This window comes from Suricata suricatta, chromosome 1, assembly GCF_006229205.1.
Source record: "Suricata suricatta isolate VVHF042 chromosome 1, meerkat_22Aug2017_6uvM2_HiC, whole genome shotgun sequence".
In the NCBI taxonomy this organism is placed as follows: domain Eukaryota; kingdom Metazoa; phylum Chordata; class Mammalia; order Carnivora; family Herpestidae; genus Suricata; species Suricata suricatta.
In genome coordinates, this window is record NC_043700.1 from 149931322 (window position 1) to 149948226 (window position 16905).

The window sequence follows — 16905 nt, forward strand, 5'->3', positions numbered from 1 at the left end:
ACCATGGCATTTACGAGAAGAGGGAACAAAAAGAAAACAGTACAAAAAAGTGCTACATAAGATTCTTGTTAAACCAGAAGAGATTCATGTGTGTACGTGTCTTCATAGAGAAAGATTTGATATTCAGGCATGTTTTTGCCTAAGAGAAAGAAGTACTAGAACTCTTTTATGTGTATACTAACCTGAGGGGAGGAAATGTAGCCACCTGAGGCCAATCACCATTTGTAGGAACAAAATTCCTACCCTACAACATTTTATCTGGGTGAAATCAGGTTAAAGTGAATAGCTGAGGCAGCCTTAAAAAGTGTAAGAAAAGACCTTTTCCTGAAAGCATGGAAAAACAAAGGTGTATCATGTGATTTGAACTAGGTCAAACTTTGCAAATAGATTAGATGCTTATAGGGACCAGGCAGGGTCCACAAAGCAGTAATGTAAACTGCGTAGGGAACAGTGGAGACTATGGCCTAAAAGGCAGGCCATGTGCCCAAATGTGATTTCATAAACTCATACAGAAAACAAAGTGTCGCATCTGAGGCACTGGTTCAGGATCACTGGAGTATATGATTTTCTGTAGAGGAGGATAGTGGGTTTGAAATTAGGGTCTTTATAGAACAAGCTGAGAAGTAACCTAAACCACTCTTATCACTGACCTTATAGAGTGGTTCTCCATAAGCTCCAGGGTCTCTAAGATCCTGGACCCAGGGAACTTCTTGCAATGATTTGCTCTCCCTTGTATTTCCCTGTCTCAGTATTGGCCACGCCACCCTGTAAGTGCTACAAATACCTGTGTATTAACTCCTACTGGATACCAATATTTCCCAGTCCGTCCATAAGGGCTGAGCCACTACTTCACTGTGCTCACAGGTGGCCTCATCTCAGGAGACCATTTGAATGCATTCTCTGCAGTGAATACGATTCTTCTGACACCAGCCAACTGGCACATAAACATGTGCAACTGATCTCAAAAGGCTCGGGCAGGAAAGCATCTATGGATCTGAGTGAACAGTCTGCTTTTAGTCTTTATTCTAGAGCTTTAGGCTACATTTTCCTCTTTTTTTTAAGTTTTTATTTAAATTCCAGTTAGTTAACATACTGTGTAATATTAGTTTCAGCTATACAACTTACATATACTGATTCAACACTTATATATACTACCCGGTGCTCATCACAAGTGCACTCTTCAATCCCCATCACACATTTTCCTCTTTATTATAGCCTCCTCCTTAAAACTAGGTTTTTTCTGGGTTTCTTCTTACTTCTTGGTCCTTCTATGAATCCCTCATGAGATATTTTTCCTCCTCTACCTCTTAAACATTGTGGTTCCCCAGGGTTCTGTCCTTTATCCACAGCTGTTCTGCAGACTCTCCCTACATGAGAAAAAGGAGAGAAATAATGAGTTTGTATTTAAAAAGGGAAGAAAATAGTTTCTAGGAGGGATAATAAGAACCAAACTCATGAGGCACCTCTGAGGCTCAGTTAGGTTAGGAATCTGACCCTTGAATTCCACTCAGGTCATTATCTCACAGTTCATGAGATCAAACCCCACGTTGAACTCTGCACTGACAGCATGGAGACTGCCTGGGGTTGTCTCTCCCTCTCTCTCTGTCTTCCCCTCCCAAACACATACTTCTCTCTCTCTCTCTCTCTCTCTCTCTCTCTCTCAAAATAAATAAATAAACATTTTTTTTAAAAAAACAGCACCATAGCTCATAATAGGAAATATGGCAAATGGTGTTAAGAAGGAAAGGTACGACCTACCTGAAAGTAAAAAGGAAGGCAACTGGGAACATGAAAGTTGTGCATTCCAACATCTACTATAAAGTTGAAGTTATAACTGTATCATGGATTGACTTATGACCCTGTGCCAAGTAATTTACATGCATTATCACCTATGCAATTATCAACTCAACTGCACCAGACATTCTCCCTGCTTCACTTTATGGAGTAACCTGAGACTTTTGAGAGCCTAAGAAACCTTACAAAGCCTCCCAGGTAGAGTAGATGGCAGGGATTCGGATCAGGGCCTGGCTAAATGCAAAGGTGATTCTCTACCTATACCATGACCACTTCTCTGATAGTAAGAATCAATCTTTCTGCCTCAGCAGATGAAATCTCCAGCAAGTGATAGCTCTGTGATTCTTGGAGACCATCACTCAGATTTGGGGGAGCAGAATTAATAATCATGAAAAGAGGCAAGTCTTTTCTTTCCCATAGTTTTATCCTTAAATCCTCTATCTATAGCAAAATTCTGTTATTCTAACCCAGTGAAGAGAGTTGGTAATATTATTGGTCAAAACACAGAAGTTTCATGGGAGTAGGTTTTAGAAGTGACCTGGTCAACTCTACTTTGCAATTTTATGAATTCTGATTATCTTTCTCTTCTGCCTTCTGCTTCTGTGTGATCAATTTATCTGAGAGCAGCTTGCTATTTATATCTGGGCAAAAGTTATGAAATGCTTGAACCTAAGCAAACAATGTTGGTCAACCCAAGGGAGAACTTTGGACTTGGGTATTATTTCTCACACATGTAAATTTTCAGTAGGAACCTCCAAGAGAGATGAGAGCAGATAAGATTTCAAAGGTCCTAAGAATGCCTCAGAATGTTGATTCTCTGTTAACATATTTTGAAGTGGCAACATGAATTTATATACAGGGTAAGAAAGGCAGCTAAAGTCAATAGTAGGGCAATTCTGAAGTGTTTCTTTATGGATTTTCCTATTTCAGGCCTGATTCTGGATTAGGAATCAGTTACACTGTGTAAGACAGTCCCTACCTCAACATAACTACAATTCTTCTACTTTCCATGAGCTCTTTCTCCTGTGGTGCCTCTTCTCACAAGAAACTACTGCTTGCTTCCCCTGCTGGTAGAGAAGACAGCAAGCTTGCAGGGAGTGACAGCTTTTACTATCTTCCTCCAGCTGCCCCAGAGCCAGCAAGGACCTGCTAAGTCTCTTGCACAACACAAATTAGAACTTCCCAGTCTTGAGGCAGGCTGGGTGGGTGGAACCTAGGAAGGAAGGCACACAAAAGCTTCTGCTGCAGGAGCCAAGAGTTACAGTTTAACTGGGAGAAAGCCTTTCTGGAGGAAAAGGTTTAGGGCAAGAGTGCATCCACCTGGGACAATGAGAATGCAGAATTCCAGAAGCACTGGGCCATCTATAGTCACAGCTCCAGTGCTGCACTGTAAGGTCCATACCACTACCAAAGAACAGCTCCTTGAAGTCTTAGTATAACACAAAGAAAGGGGTCTCTTGAGCATAGAATTATGTAAGAACTCTTGTTACCTGGTTTGAGCTGCTTTGGCACCATGGTTCTGATAGGAAGATAGGATTCATGCATATCCAGATAACTACATGTATGTAACCCACACTGTTAAACTGGCAGTTTTAACTGGGAAAGACACAAATGACATGAAAATTCAATCCTCGGGATACCTGGGTGGTTAGACATCCAAGTGCAACTCAAGTCATGATCTCATAGTTTATGAGTTTGAGCCCCACATCAGGCTCTGTGCTGACAGCTCAGAGCCTAGAATCTGCTTTGGATTCTGTGTCTCCCTCTCTCTCTGCTTCTTTCTCTCTCTCAAAAATAAAATAAACATGAAAAAAATTTAATTCAATTTATAAAGTCAGTGACTGAGAACAGATTTGAGGATTTTAGACATCTCAAAGGAAAAATAAATAAAAAAGTAGTTAAGAAAGGAAAAACAGAGGAAATATTTGGAGAGGATTTCTTTGGATAAAACTGTGCTGTAAGCTCTACTCCAAGACCCCAAGAAAATGGATTTAGTGAGGAGAGCTATCTCTTCTTTCACCTCAAGTCTAGTGAAAGGATATTCAAAGGAAACCACTCAGAGAGTTTGAGATGTGCTCCCTGGAGTTTGGGGTGTGCATTAGGGTGCCAGATATAAGCCTGGTGCATCCCAGAGCAGAGGCTAGCTAAGGCAGCCTATGTTAGCAAAACAGAAGTCTGTGTCTATGCAGGAACTGCACAAGACCCAACAATGTCCAGCCAAAATGCACGTATTAGTTCCCTGACGCTGTCATAACAAGCTACCACCTACTTGGTAGCTTGAAGCAGCAGGGATTTTTTTCACAGTTCCTAGAAGCCAGAAGTCCAAACTCAAGGGGTCAGCAGGGCTGTGTTTCCTCCAAAGGGTCCTTCCTTTCATCTTCCTGTCTCCAGTAACTCCAGACCTTCATTGGCTTGTAGCTGCTGAGCTCCAATCTCTACCTCAGTCTTCACATGGCCCTCTCCTCTTTTTCCTCTACCTTTCCATTTGTCAGTGGAAATAAGACATACATGGATAACCCAGAATGATCACTTCTCAAGATACTTAACTACATCTGCAAAGACAACTTTTCCAAATAAGGTCACATTCACAGGTTCCAGGGGTTAGAATGTGCACATATGTTTTTCAGGGTCACCATTCAACATTGGCCCACAAAGATCTCTGCAGAAGTGAAATATAGGTTGATTTCAAAAGAGAACTTGACAAGAGAACTGAAACCAGAGTGTGAAGAAACAATACAGGGTCTTTATAGGAAGGTAGCCAAAAAAGTGGAGTGGATGGAAAAAATCAATGGCAGGCAACTGGACAGAAAACGTGGACTGTGTTGCAGGAGTAGTCAGTGACTGGCTCAGATGTGGAACTTCCAAAAAATCTCATAGAATCAACCAGAGAGAAAATGTAAACCGAAAACATCAGTCAGTCTGGCAAAAATAAGCACAAAACCAGTTTACTGACATCCTAGTCAATGAGAATTTCCTTTCTCCTTCTCCTTCTCCTGGTCTGAACCTGCCTGATGAGACCCAAATCCTCAGTTAACAAATTGAGAGCAGTGAATTGGGGGTGAGACAAAGGACCACGTACACCACTTTCAAAGACATAATCTTCAGTTGCCTCCTCCTGGGAAAGGGACTCATGAATCTTACCTTTGAATAAATATTGAGGACTTAATTGATATATAGGGTTAGAAATCCTAATTTCCAGGGCACCTGGGTAGCTCAGTCAGTTATGCTTCCCACTCTTGATTTTGGCTCAGGTCATGATCCCATGGTTCATGGGACTGAGCCCCGTGTTGGGCTCTCTGATAACAGTGAGGAGCCTGCTTGAGATTCTCTCTCTTCCTTTCTCTCTGACCATCTCCCTTCCTCCCACCCTCTCTCTCTCTGTCACTCTCTCTCTCAGTAAATAAATGTTAAAAAAAAGTCCTAATTTGCAAGCCATGGCTAAATTGAACATAGGATATTATATTATCTAGGAATGTTCATAAAAATTGTAGGACTGCCTAAAATCTCATCCAGAGGCTTAGCAAGACCTTTCCTCACCAAATACATTTTAAAGAAGGAGAAATTAAAACACAACAAACAAGCAATTGGGTTTTGACTATCTTCTACAAGTCTTCATTGAGCAAGGTAGTAGTTCCACTCAGAAAACAATATCTGAAAGGATTTCTTGATTCAGAACTTTAAGATGACAAATGGTATTGATTTTGCTATTTGTTGAGAATTACTGCTCCACATTTGGAAAAGGAAAATGAGAATTAGATTCAGTTTACTCCACAGACCAATATACCTCTGATTCATCCTCATAGGAAAGGTGCACCTTCCTAGACATGCTGAGAGACACAGCTGGGCTTCCTCCTGTGTCCCCCTCCCATGTCACGGACTGACACAATCCTGTAGTGCAAGTACCAGGAATCGTCTATACTGGAAGCTCGGCTTCTTGCTTCTACTTTCCTGTCTTCCCTTATACACTTGATTGAGCAAATCTTTAAATAGTCTTTGTCAAACAATTTCAAAAGAATGCATTCTGCTCCTCTAATATTCTGAAAAAAAAAAAATAGGGCTGCTACTCCCATGGCCCTGGGCAATCTGCGCTGAGCTATCCGTCCATTTCTCTGTAGCCACTTTACCAGAGTAATTCTCTCTGGGCTGAGGGTGGGGAGTGAGTAACACTCTGTGCTAAAAGAAAGTGAGCTTAAAACACATTTTTTACAGAAAATAATCACTTCTTATTTTGAGTGAAATATTAAAATATAGCTCCCATTATGCTAAAATATGGATACCATGATAATTTCTATCCAATAAATATGCCCCTGGCAGAAGCTTAACCCAGAAGAAGCTCAAGAGAATGCTCACATAATAACTTTCTGCCCAGTATCATTAGATTACATTTTTTAAATAGCTGTGAAAATTCAAATGGTAAGCAACTGCATATATGCTCATGGACCCAAACAAAACAGGAGATGTTATTTCACAGAATATCTGGTATCAAAAACTTACTGAAGTTCAAAGCTGGGGAATATGGAAATTTTGGAATATAAACACATGGAAAGTTTAATTTCAATAAACTCTTAAAAAATATTGAGAGCATTTTCTGAATATTAAAACATGGGCTCTTGGTAAGACTAAATTCAGTGTCATCTGTTAGCCAGTGACAAGTTGTATACCGCTGTTCAGAAAGAAGAGGGAAATTCAACTGTTTCCCAATTGATTTACTATAACATGGGACAAGAAGAATCATTTGGTCATAAATAATTAATTTTAAAAATGCCGCCCGTGTGAATGGAACCTATATACCAGAACCTTATGGCACTTTATATACTATACTCAGATAAGACTCGTGTCCCTACAAAGTCAACAAGACCAATTAATAATGTCCCTTTTCTAGCTCTAATAATTATATTGGCTAACAGTTCTATAGCCCCACTCTACATCAGGCACCTGCTAAGTGCTTAAAATGCTCTGTTTTATTTAATCTTCCCAATAACCCAGGGAAGTGAAGCTTCCAAATTCATACAACCAGACAGAGGCAGAATCACAAAAGATTTCTCCTTTCTTCCTAAATCCTGGTCAAGGGCAGCTGAGTTCATTGCTCAATTTACTAAACCATTACCTCTTAGAAAAAGATGGAGGCATTAATTTATTTTTAAGGAAAGCGATTATTTCTCCAAAGGAAAATTAATTACCCTCCAAGTACCACCATCTGTTTTAATGCTTTCAAGCCTAAACTTTGAAGAGAGACACAGTAACTTGAAAATGTCCCCAGTGGCAGAGTCCATATGACCTTTGTCATTAAGAAGGCAGAGCAGAATCACCCTTTCTTTAAGAAACTGAATATCAAAGTGAGGTTGTACATGGGGTCAGGAAGCTGCCTCCAGAGCCTATGTAAAGATCTCCCAACACACAGCACAGCTGCATTTATATCTAGAGGAGGTCAAAATACTGCAGAGTTGAATGGCCCACATATACCGTGATACTACAGAGATGTTACAATCAGAAGAGAATTGTCACAATGACAACAGATTCAGAATTTATAAGATGTTTTCATTACATAGGAAAAAATGTCTATTGAACAACAAACCTTCATTATATATTTTCTATATGCAGCCATACTAGTTAGAAAGATACAGTAGTGAATAAGAAAGCACTCCTAGCCCTATGGAGCTCATCGGCTACTGAGAGAGGTGGGCAATCAGACAACAAACTGCTAAAGCCTAGGATAGTAATGTGTATGTGACATCTTCTAATTACTACTGCTACTAATAGCATCAGCTACTATTTACTGAACAGCTGCTATCTGTCTAGTTCTCCATCAAGCACTCTACATAGATTTTTCTCCATTTAAGCCACAATCAATCCTATGAAATAAGGATTATTGTTGCATTTCACAGAAAGGAAAGCAATGGCTCAAGTTAGTATGTTCAAGATAGTCCTAGTTTGTACATGTTCTGCTATTTGATTTTAAATTGCTATTGCTACTTTAAAGGGCACAGAGAGATATTTGAAAACACAATTACGACTTTAGTCAAAATCAGCCCCAATTATGATTGCAAGTCATAGAGCTAGTATCTGACTTAGATGACTTAAATCCTAGGCCCTTAACCTCCAAAATCTATAAAAGCCTTTTTTTTGACAGAGAGACAGAACACAAGCAGAGGAGTGGGGCTAGAGGAAAGAGAGAGAGAGAGAGAGAGAATGAGAGAGAGAGAGAGGGAGGGAGGGAGGGAGAAATGTTAACCAGCTCCACACTCCTCAGCATGGAGCCTGATGCAGGGCTCAATCTCTCGACCCTGGGATCATGACCTGAGTCAAAATCAAGAGTCAGACCTTAACCACCTGAGGCACCCCTCTATATGAGCTGTCTGTGTGCCCAGTGTTTGAAATAATTTTAACAAACGATTTAAAATAATTTGGGGTTCCTGGGTGGCTCAGTTGGTTAAGCATCTACGCTTGGTTTCAGCTCAGGTCATGATCTCACAGTTCATGATTTCCAGCCACTTGGGATTCTCTCTCTGCCTCTCTCTGCCTTTCCCCTGCTCAATCTCTCTGTCTCTCTGAAAGACAACAAATAAACTTAAAAATTTTTAATAAATAAATTAAAATAAAATAATTTTAGATTTACAGAAAAGTTGCAAAGACAGTAGAAAGAATTCCAACACACTCCTTACCAAGTTTCAATTTTTCCAAAGGTTATCATTTTATACTTGACAAATCCAAGGAATCAACACACTGGTATATTACTATCAACTAAACTTTAGGCTTTATTCAAATTTCACCAATTTCTCCATTAATGTCTTTTTTTCTGTCTTAGGATCCCATCCAGGACACTACACTGCATTTAGTAGTCATGTCTCCTTAGTCAGTTTCTCAGACTTTCCTTATTTTTCATTATCCTGGCAGTTTTAAGGAGTACTTATCAGGTATTTGGTAGAATATCCATCAATTTTGAAGGTTCTTTTGACCTAAAATCCTGCATTAGCTCAATGTGAAGTATGTCAGTCCACTTCTGTATATTGCCTAGATCCAAAGTACCTTGAGAAGGGAAGTGTTCTGAAATATCCTAATAAATAATATGTTTATGGAGGATAAGCACAGTGGAACTTTCTGGAGTGATGAAAATGTTCTGTGTGCAGGCATTTTGCTTCTCTAGTGCTCTGGATTAGCAATTCCAAAACTACATTCTGTGCATTCTAGACTTAAGTCAGTAAATATACTGAAGAAAATGGAAGCTAGCTTTCTCACTGTTGGAGAAGGTAGTTATAAATAAAAGGGGGGAAAGAACAGAGTACATATAGCAATTTCCAAAGTTCAAACACAAAATGGAGGTCAAAAGGTCCTGACCTTGAGGGAAGATTCCACCTTAGCTCTGTGTTGCTTGAAGTTCACAGTATTGATCTCAGCATATTTTGTTTGTCTTTATTAGTTGGTAATACATTTTAAAAGGTGACTCTTGGTTTTGGCTGAACAACAGGGTGGGTTTCAAAGTGCAGAGGAAGGCATGGAACCCCCTGCCACCACCTTCCACCTATGAGCTACACTCACATCTGGTATTTGCTTAGTAACTACTGTTCCCTATTCCAGACAGGCCATGAGCTCTCGTTTGCCTCTGTTCTCCACTTACATCCGACTCCTTTCATTTAGGTTGTCTTCCTGTCCTTGGTAAGTCATTTAGTTGGTAATCCCTAAGAAAAGTTTTGAAACTACTAGTTAAACTTTAGCTTAATGAGCAAATTTCCTTTCAAATGAGATGCTGATGAGAGAATAGACACTCTGGAGAAGAGCAAACCAACCTAAGACAGGCCTAGACAAGCACTAACAGTGTTTCCACAGATATACATGTATTTGAGGTTTGCTGATTACATGCCTTCACTCCTCTCAGCCCTTGCCTGAATACTTCACGTCAGAAAAATCCTAACCGAGAAACTGGCATAAAGATAAAGCAAACAAACTAATGTGTGTCATCTGTCCTGGCCCAGGAAGGTGAATACCACCAAAAAAAAAATTGTCCTCACTCAAGTGATCCTAAATTTGCAGAATGAAAAGGATTTATAACAAGTCATTTTGCTTCTCCTGCTCTTTAAGGATCAGTATGGATGGATTCCGTGACATCTCACTGTTAAAACCCACAGAGAGGAATACCTGGGTGGTTCAGTCAGTCAAGCAACTGACTCTTGATTTCAGCTCAGATTTTGATCTCATGGTTTGTGAGTTCGAGATCCTCATCAGGGTCTGCAATGATGGTGTTGAACCTGCTTAGAATTCTCCTTCTCTCTTTCTGTCTCTCCCCTGCTTATGTTCTCTCTCTCTCTCAAATAAATAAACATTTAAAAACTGAGAGAGACCACTTGCTTTTTGAGAGGACTAGTATTTAAAGAATTTCCACTTCTCAGCTTACAACCTAGAAACTCCCTTCTCTAGGCCCACTTCAGAATAAAAGTGCTACATAAGATTAAAAAAAAAAAGGAAAGACAGAGAGAAAAAAAAAAAGGATGACTTCAAACCACAAGCATTCTAACACAGATGAATTCCAAAAATGGAAAAACAAAATGGCAGAATATCCTTTGTGTTTCTAAATGAGTCTATTTCTGTTTCCTATGGCTACCTATCTAGGCAGGTCTCAGTTATGCAAAGGAGAAGAGAGACTAGAGGGAGCTGGACTTTGCTGCCCAATTGAGTGAGAGTTCCAAATGCCCAGAGGCAGTCCACAATAAGTGGGTGAGAGAAGCATCACAAAATGGTAGAAGTGAGACCCTCAGTTGGCAGTGTGGCCATTGAGAAAGTCCCACAGTGAATTAAGAGCAAGAACAACAACTTTTGGGATTCTAACTTCCAATAATAAACTTTCAATCACTTAATTCTACTATGTACAACTATCTAGTGTCCATGGTTGCCCTGTTAAGGGATCAGCAAGAGGCCATTGCATCTACTGGGATTAGTGGCAATAATGACAGGTCAGAGCTAAAGGAACAACTGTAAACAACTGTAAGACAGTGCCAAGGTCAAGAAGTCAGTAGTGGCAGGACATTGGAGTCAGGTAACAATCAATCCGTAGCCTTTTGGGAATTGACAGGAATCAAAACAAAAGCAATGGACTTTCCATATGATAAAGAATGAGAGATGAGCTGGTCTTACCTAAATCCTAAGGGGCAAGGTGACCCCCAGCTCACATCTCAGTTACAAATTTATTATTAATTCTGTACAACTCATATAACCAAAGACTTATGAGCCTTATCAAGAATTGAGATTCTCTACAGTTCTAACCATCTGCTTTCAAACATTTCTGTGCACCCTCCTATTTTTAAGCCTGAGTGGTTTGAAATCAAGCACACGAGTAAATCTCTAATGATCTACCACATTTATATTATCATTCAGGCCATCCAATCACTCCAATATGAACCCAGCACTGAGCCTCAAGAGGCTCATATTAATGCAATTAAGTAGTTAATTTTTCTAGGATGTGCACAGCTGTAGCCATTAATATTCGAATAGTCCTCATACTGCAGTGTCTGGGAAAAATCAAAGCAGCAGTATCTAAAAAACTGTCAAGGAACTAAAAACTGGAGGAACAGAGAAAAATGCCACCAACTGTAGACAGTAAAATCTATTCTACCTGACTAGCTACATGCCAAAGAATCAATGCCTATCCTGAGAGATGAACATGAATTAGTGCGTGAAGAGCTCCATGTTCAAGATTATTAAGACTGCTAAGTGATAATTCATGAAACACTGAACCCAGACTCATAGTCTTGCTTTCCTCCCAATATTCAGTTCATGTAAAGGAACTCTGTCCTTGACTTATAAGTTCAAATACTTGCTTCTTTGCTCTGTACTCTTATCCAGCAACAATGTACTCTTTTAACAAATGTTCAATAAATATTTACAGAATGCCTATCATGAGACAGAGAATGTGTTCAGACACAACAATAATGCAGAACATTATCCCATTCAGGGAATATACAGACCAGTGGGGAAAAAGGCAATTACAATTCAGGGTGCTCTGATACGGACAGAGGAAAGAGAGCGAGGGACTATGTGCATTTCAGTGTGATTCATGCATACTGAACATATGAACAAGATGAACAAAGATAGTAATAGGAGATAAAGCTGGAGAGGCAGCCATAAACTTGATAATGAAGAGTTCTGAATAAGAGGCTAAAGATATCAGGCCTTATTACAAAGCCAAAGAAAGACATTGCTCTGGAGTAAGAACTCAGCGGAAGATGTCAGGGCTGAAACAGGAGACAACATGACAAATAAAAATAATTATAGGAGATGGGGCACCTGGGTGGCTCAGTCAGTTGAGCATCCGGCTTTGGCTCAGGTCATGATCTCCTGGTTTGTGGGTTTGATCCCTGCATCAGGCTCTGTGCTGACAACTAGCTCAGAGTCTAGAGCCTGTCTTCGGATTCTGTGTCTCCCTCTCTTTTTGACCCTCCCCTGCTCACTCTGTCTCTCTCTCTCTCAAAAAAGAAATAAAACATTAGAAAAAATTATACGAGGGTCTAATGTGATAGAATGGTAACAGAAATAAATGGACAGATAAATAATGGAGTTTACCTGACTGGATGGGAGGACATGATATTATAGGAGGAGTCAAAACCAGCTCAGTGTCTTAAAGAAGTAATACCATTTGTTGAGCTATGGAAAGAGAAGCAGGCTTGGACCTGAGGGTGCTATGGGGGCTGACAGACATTTAGAGGTACACAATATAGAAGTAGAAATGTCCAGTAGGCAGGAGGGTGTTTCATTAACTAGGACCTTTTTGCTGTTCTTAAAAGTAACAGACTTCAAACAAGCTAGCTTTAACAAAAAGTAGAACTTACTATAAATATACTGGGATATGGATGTAACTGTACCTCAAGTAACCAGAGAATTCAGAAACCTAATGACCTCAGGACATTGTCATCATCTCTCATCTTTCCCCTTCCTGTCTTTCATTTTTTAAAAATATTTCTAAACAATTATTAGTATTAAGATATCATTGACAAAAAATAAACTTCACCATCTCTGATTTTCAGACTGGCCTTCTCTGCTTATATGGTCTACATAAGAGTACAAATGGTGGCCTTCAACTCCTAGAACTTTGTTCCCTACAAGTAAAGGTTATGTTTAAAATATTTAACAATTGGGGAACCCAGGTGGTGTCTGACTTCAGTTCAGGTCATGATCTCATGGTTCATGGGTTCGGGCCTTGCCTCAGGTTCTGTGCTGCCAGCTCAGAGCCTGGAGCCTGCTTCAGATTCTATGCCGTCTTCTCTCTCTCTCTGTCTCTCCCCCACTTGTGCTCAGTCGTTCTCTCACACATACAAATAAATCAGTATTAAAACATTAAAAAATGTATTTAACATTCAATCAGAATTGAAGGGACCTTAAATGACACTGATGCATATGACCTGTACAAGATCTCAAAGAGAGGCTGTCCTTATCCCAAGTCTCAAACCAAGATATCTCAGGACACAAATTTATTGAATCTAGCATTCATCCCTGGACAAAATGTGTTACAGGGAAGGGTCCCACAATAACACAACTTCAACATATAGAAAGGGAGCACCAAAATGGGTGATCAACAGATAACCCCCTCGCCTTAGATAATTATTACAGACATGTAAGTCTGATATCAGGAGAGAAGTCAGTTTTGGGATCCATCAGCATATGGATGGTAATGATGCCATGAGAGGAGATAGAGATCATAAGGAAAACATGTATAGAGGGAATAGAAGGCCAAACTTCTTTAAGGCCAAACCTTTGAGGTATAACATTAATGACAATGGGCAAAGTAAAAGTTGCATTGATAGAGACTGAAAAAGCATAACCAAAGAGATCAGAGGTCCACCGAAAGAATACATAGAGGGTACATTATTGTGAAGCCAGGGAAATAAATGGTTCAAGATGAGGCTTTGTTGGGGCGCCTGGGTGGCTCAGTTTGTTGAGCATCCAACTTCAGCTCAGGTCATGATCTCACAGTCTCTGGGTTTGAGCCCCGCGTCGGGCTCTGTGCTGGCAGCTCAGAGCCTGGGGCCTGTTTCTGATTCTGTGTGTCCCTCTCTCTCTCTCTGCCCCTCCCCTGCTTATGATCTGTCTCTATCTCTCAAAAACAAATATAAATGTTTTTTAAAAATTTTTAAACAAAGATGAGGCTTTGTTGTAAAATGTTGCAGACAAGTCAAATATCATCTGGAATGAGCAAGAAGAGATCTTTGGGAGCTAAAACAAGAGCAATGTCCATAGAATTGCAGGCCCATGAGCAAGACTGGTAAATGTGGAGGCATGAGTGGAAGGTGAGAAAATGGTGCCAGCGTGTTACTGTCATACCTCAGAGGAAACTGGAAGCCCCTCTAATGCACAAAAGATTATTTTTGTGTATGTAGAAATATGATGAAAGAAATTTGCCACAGCTCTCTGATTGTTTTTATTTACAGTTTTTGACACTTTGAATCATGAATTCTGGGTCTGTACCATGTTTTATGCAAATAAAAACTACCCAGGCTTATGTTCATCATGAATATAGATTGTTTTTGTGCCAAGGCAATGTGAACCATGGAAGAAGCCCTGTGTGTAAGAAAATCAAGAATCATACTTCATATTACTATAATGTGTTATGACTCTCAATACATTTTTCTTTTAAATCTAATTTCATAAGCTGTTTCTAAGTGAACAAGAACTGTTTCTTGCTAAACAATCTAAATTTCTCTAAATATCATGAGGTGTTCCTCTGACATCAACCCACTGACGAGATAGGACCCCTCAACACACAACAGCTATTGAGGGCTAAAAAAAAAAAAAAAAGGTTAATATAAACCGTTTGTTCAGAGAAGGCTCACATTTTCTCAAGCAGCAACCTTCTGTTTCTATGCAACACGTAAAAAACCCCAAAATACTTATTTGTGGTTTTTAAAATTTAGAATTTGACTCCTCAAAATTGTATATGGCCTGATAATTTTAAATTTCATAACCCCTTTCACTCCTCATGATTGCAGGATTAAATTTCTTACATAATTTTTGGCTACAATGATACACATACGGAATAAATAGAAACCAACCTGAAAACATAAAAATGTTCCCCAGAACACCAGGCCAAGTCCAATTTAACCCAAACCCAGAATAGCAAAATCCTCTAATGTGATCCTTAAAACGTCCTAAGGCTGGTAGACTGGAAGTGATGAATCCTATCAACCCAGTACAATTCATTTATCCTTTTAGTGCAGACCTAATAAGCAAATGTTCAAAGACTCAATTTTCTACTGCTTCAAAGGTGATGGCATCTACAGTAATCAAAATTTCTGCCTAGATTGAGTTATTTCAGTAGTAGTTGATTTTCCTGGGCTACCAAGTTAACCTCAATGAAGAGGGTAGATACTTTTTATTTGACACTAAAAATAGCATGGTCTTATACACAGTCTTATATTAATTAATAACTGATTTCAAGTCAGATGATTAATTATCCTAAGATCAATTCTGTCTAAGACACTAAATCTCACAGAGAATTCCATCTTCAACCTACTCTAGTTGCTTGAAGCAGACAGGATTAATAGTGCATCACCGAGGTCACAGAGGTATTTCCAGTTGTCAGGTAAGGAGTTTTAGGGATATACTCAACAGGGAACATTAGGCCTTGGGTGTAAGTCAAATTATTGTGCATTCTGCAGAGTCTAATATTTTCTCCTTTGAGAAGCAACAACAATGAAAAAGACAGCTGAACACAAAGGCTGCTGCACATTTGTGGATTAAAAGTTAATGTAACATCGAATCAAGGCCATGTGATGCAATAAAGCAAACAGAAATCATTTTTGTTTTTTTCTGAATGGTGTACGTGCTTCCACTCCCTACAGATGTCAAATATGCCTCTGTTCTCCAGACTGTGTCCCAGAGGCATAAACAATTCAGAGAAATTAGTTCATACATGTCCAAGATAATGACCACTGTAGATTTATTATCTTAGCAGTGATGATAATTGCATCTCAATTTATTTTAAGACTAGTATCCCTGAGAACTTGTACAATTTGCAGCTGAGAATTTCCATCTCTGCAGTCCTTTAGCATTACTAATAATGTGAATACTTAACACTTGACACATGCCCACAGGGTTCTGAACAATGCAGAGAAAGTATAGTCAGTCCTGCAGGGAAGAAATAGTGGCATGAGTGCAAGGTTAGTTGACTTTTTCCTTCTGAACCCAAAGAGTTTTAAACACAGGCAGAAGCCCTGAGTCCCTGCCTGAAAAAAATGGGCAATGGCATAGCCTTGTATTTGGGGGTAAAGTGGGGAAAAGGAGAGAAGAAAAAAGAAAAAGGAAAATAGGTTCTCCTCAAAAGTGGTCTCAAGAGGCTCTATAAATACACAAATCAAGAATGGGCCCCCAGTTAACCATCAGGATGGTTCATAGAAATCCTGCATTTGCATCAGCTGAACCAGGTAGGCAAAGACACAGAGATGGGATAACTTCAGAGAAGAGCAAGTAGTTAAGTTTTTTATGTTTATTCATTTTTTGAGTGAGAGACCGAGAGAGAGTGAAAGAGGAGGAGAGGCAGAGAGAGGAAGACACAGAATCTGAAACAGGCACCAGGCTCTGCACTGTCAGCTCAGAGCCTGATGCAGGGGCTTGAACCCACAAACTGTGAGATCATGACCTGAGCTGAACACTTAAATGACTGAGCCACCCAGGCACCCCAGAGAAGAGGAAGCAGTCTAAATAGGTTGCTGTGGAACAGACATTGTCTTCTTTCTTCTTAGTGGATAAGCAAAGTTACCACCAGATTTCAGGTTCCTTAAATTACTTTGACTCATAAGCAGTGGGGAGCCAATGAATACTTTTGAGCAGAAGAGCAATAGAATCATAGCTCATTTCCACCAAGGAAGGCGTATATGGTAAAAGATTGTGGAAGAAGCATATTTGAGATTTGAAAGTGAAAAGAAGTTCACTTTAGGATATGCTAAATTAAGGATGGTTTTTAAGGAATTTTTCACACCCTTAAAAATATGCCTTGATGAAAAAAGTTCTGATCAAGAGCTTATAAAGCTTTCAGCAATTTGCTTCCACCTGAGGAAAATGTAAATTCTGGCTCTAGTCTACTTCTTCAGTCTGCTCAGGCAAAAATCAACTCAACTGAAAAGAAAAAAA

General features: G+C 39.6%; 1 long non-coding RNA gene across 1 annotated transcript in view; it reads right to left on the reverse strand.

The window, feature by feature from the left end:
* Positions 1 to 1184: 1184 nt before the first annotated feature.
* LOC115296994 overlaps positions 1185 to 16905 on the reverse strand; it is a 54723-nt gene continuing 39002 nt past the window's right edge. Inside the window, exon 5 of the long non-coding RNA XR_003911195.1 lies at positions 1185 to 1367. This is a non-coding gene — a long non-coding RNA (uncharacterized LOC115296994). The remainder of the gene's footprint in view (positions 1368 to 16905) is intronic.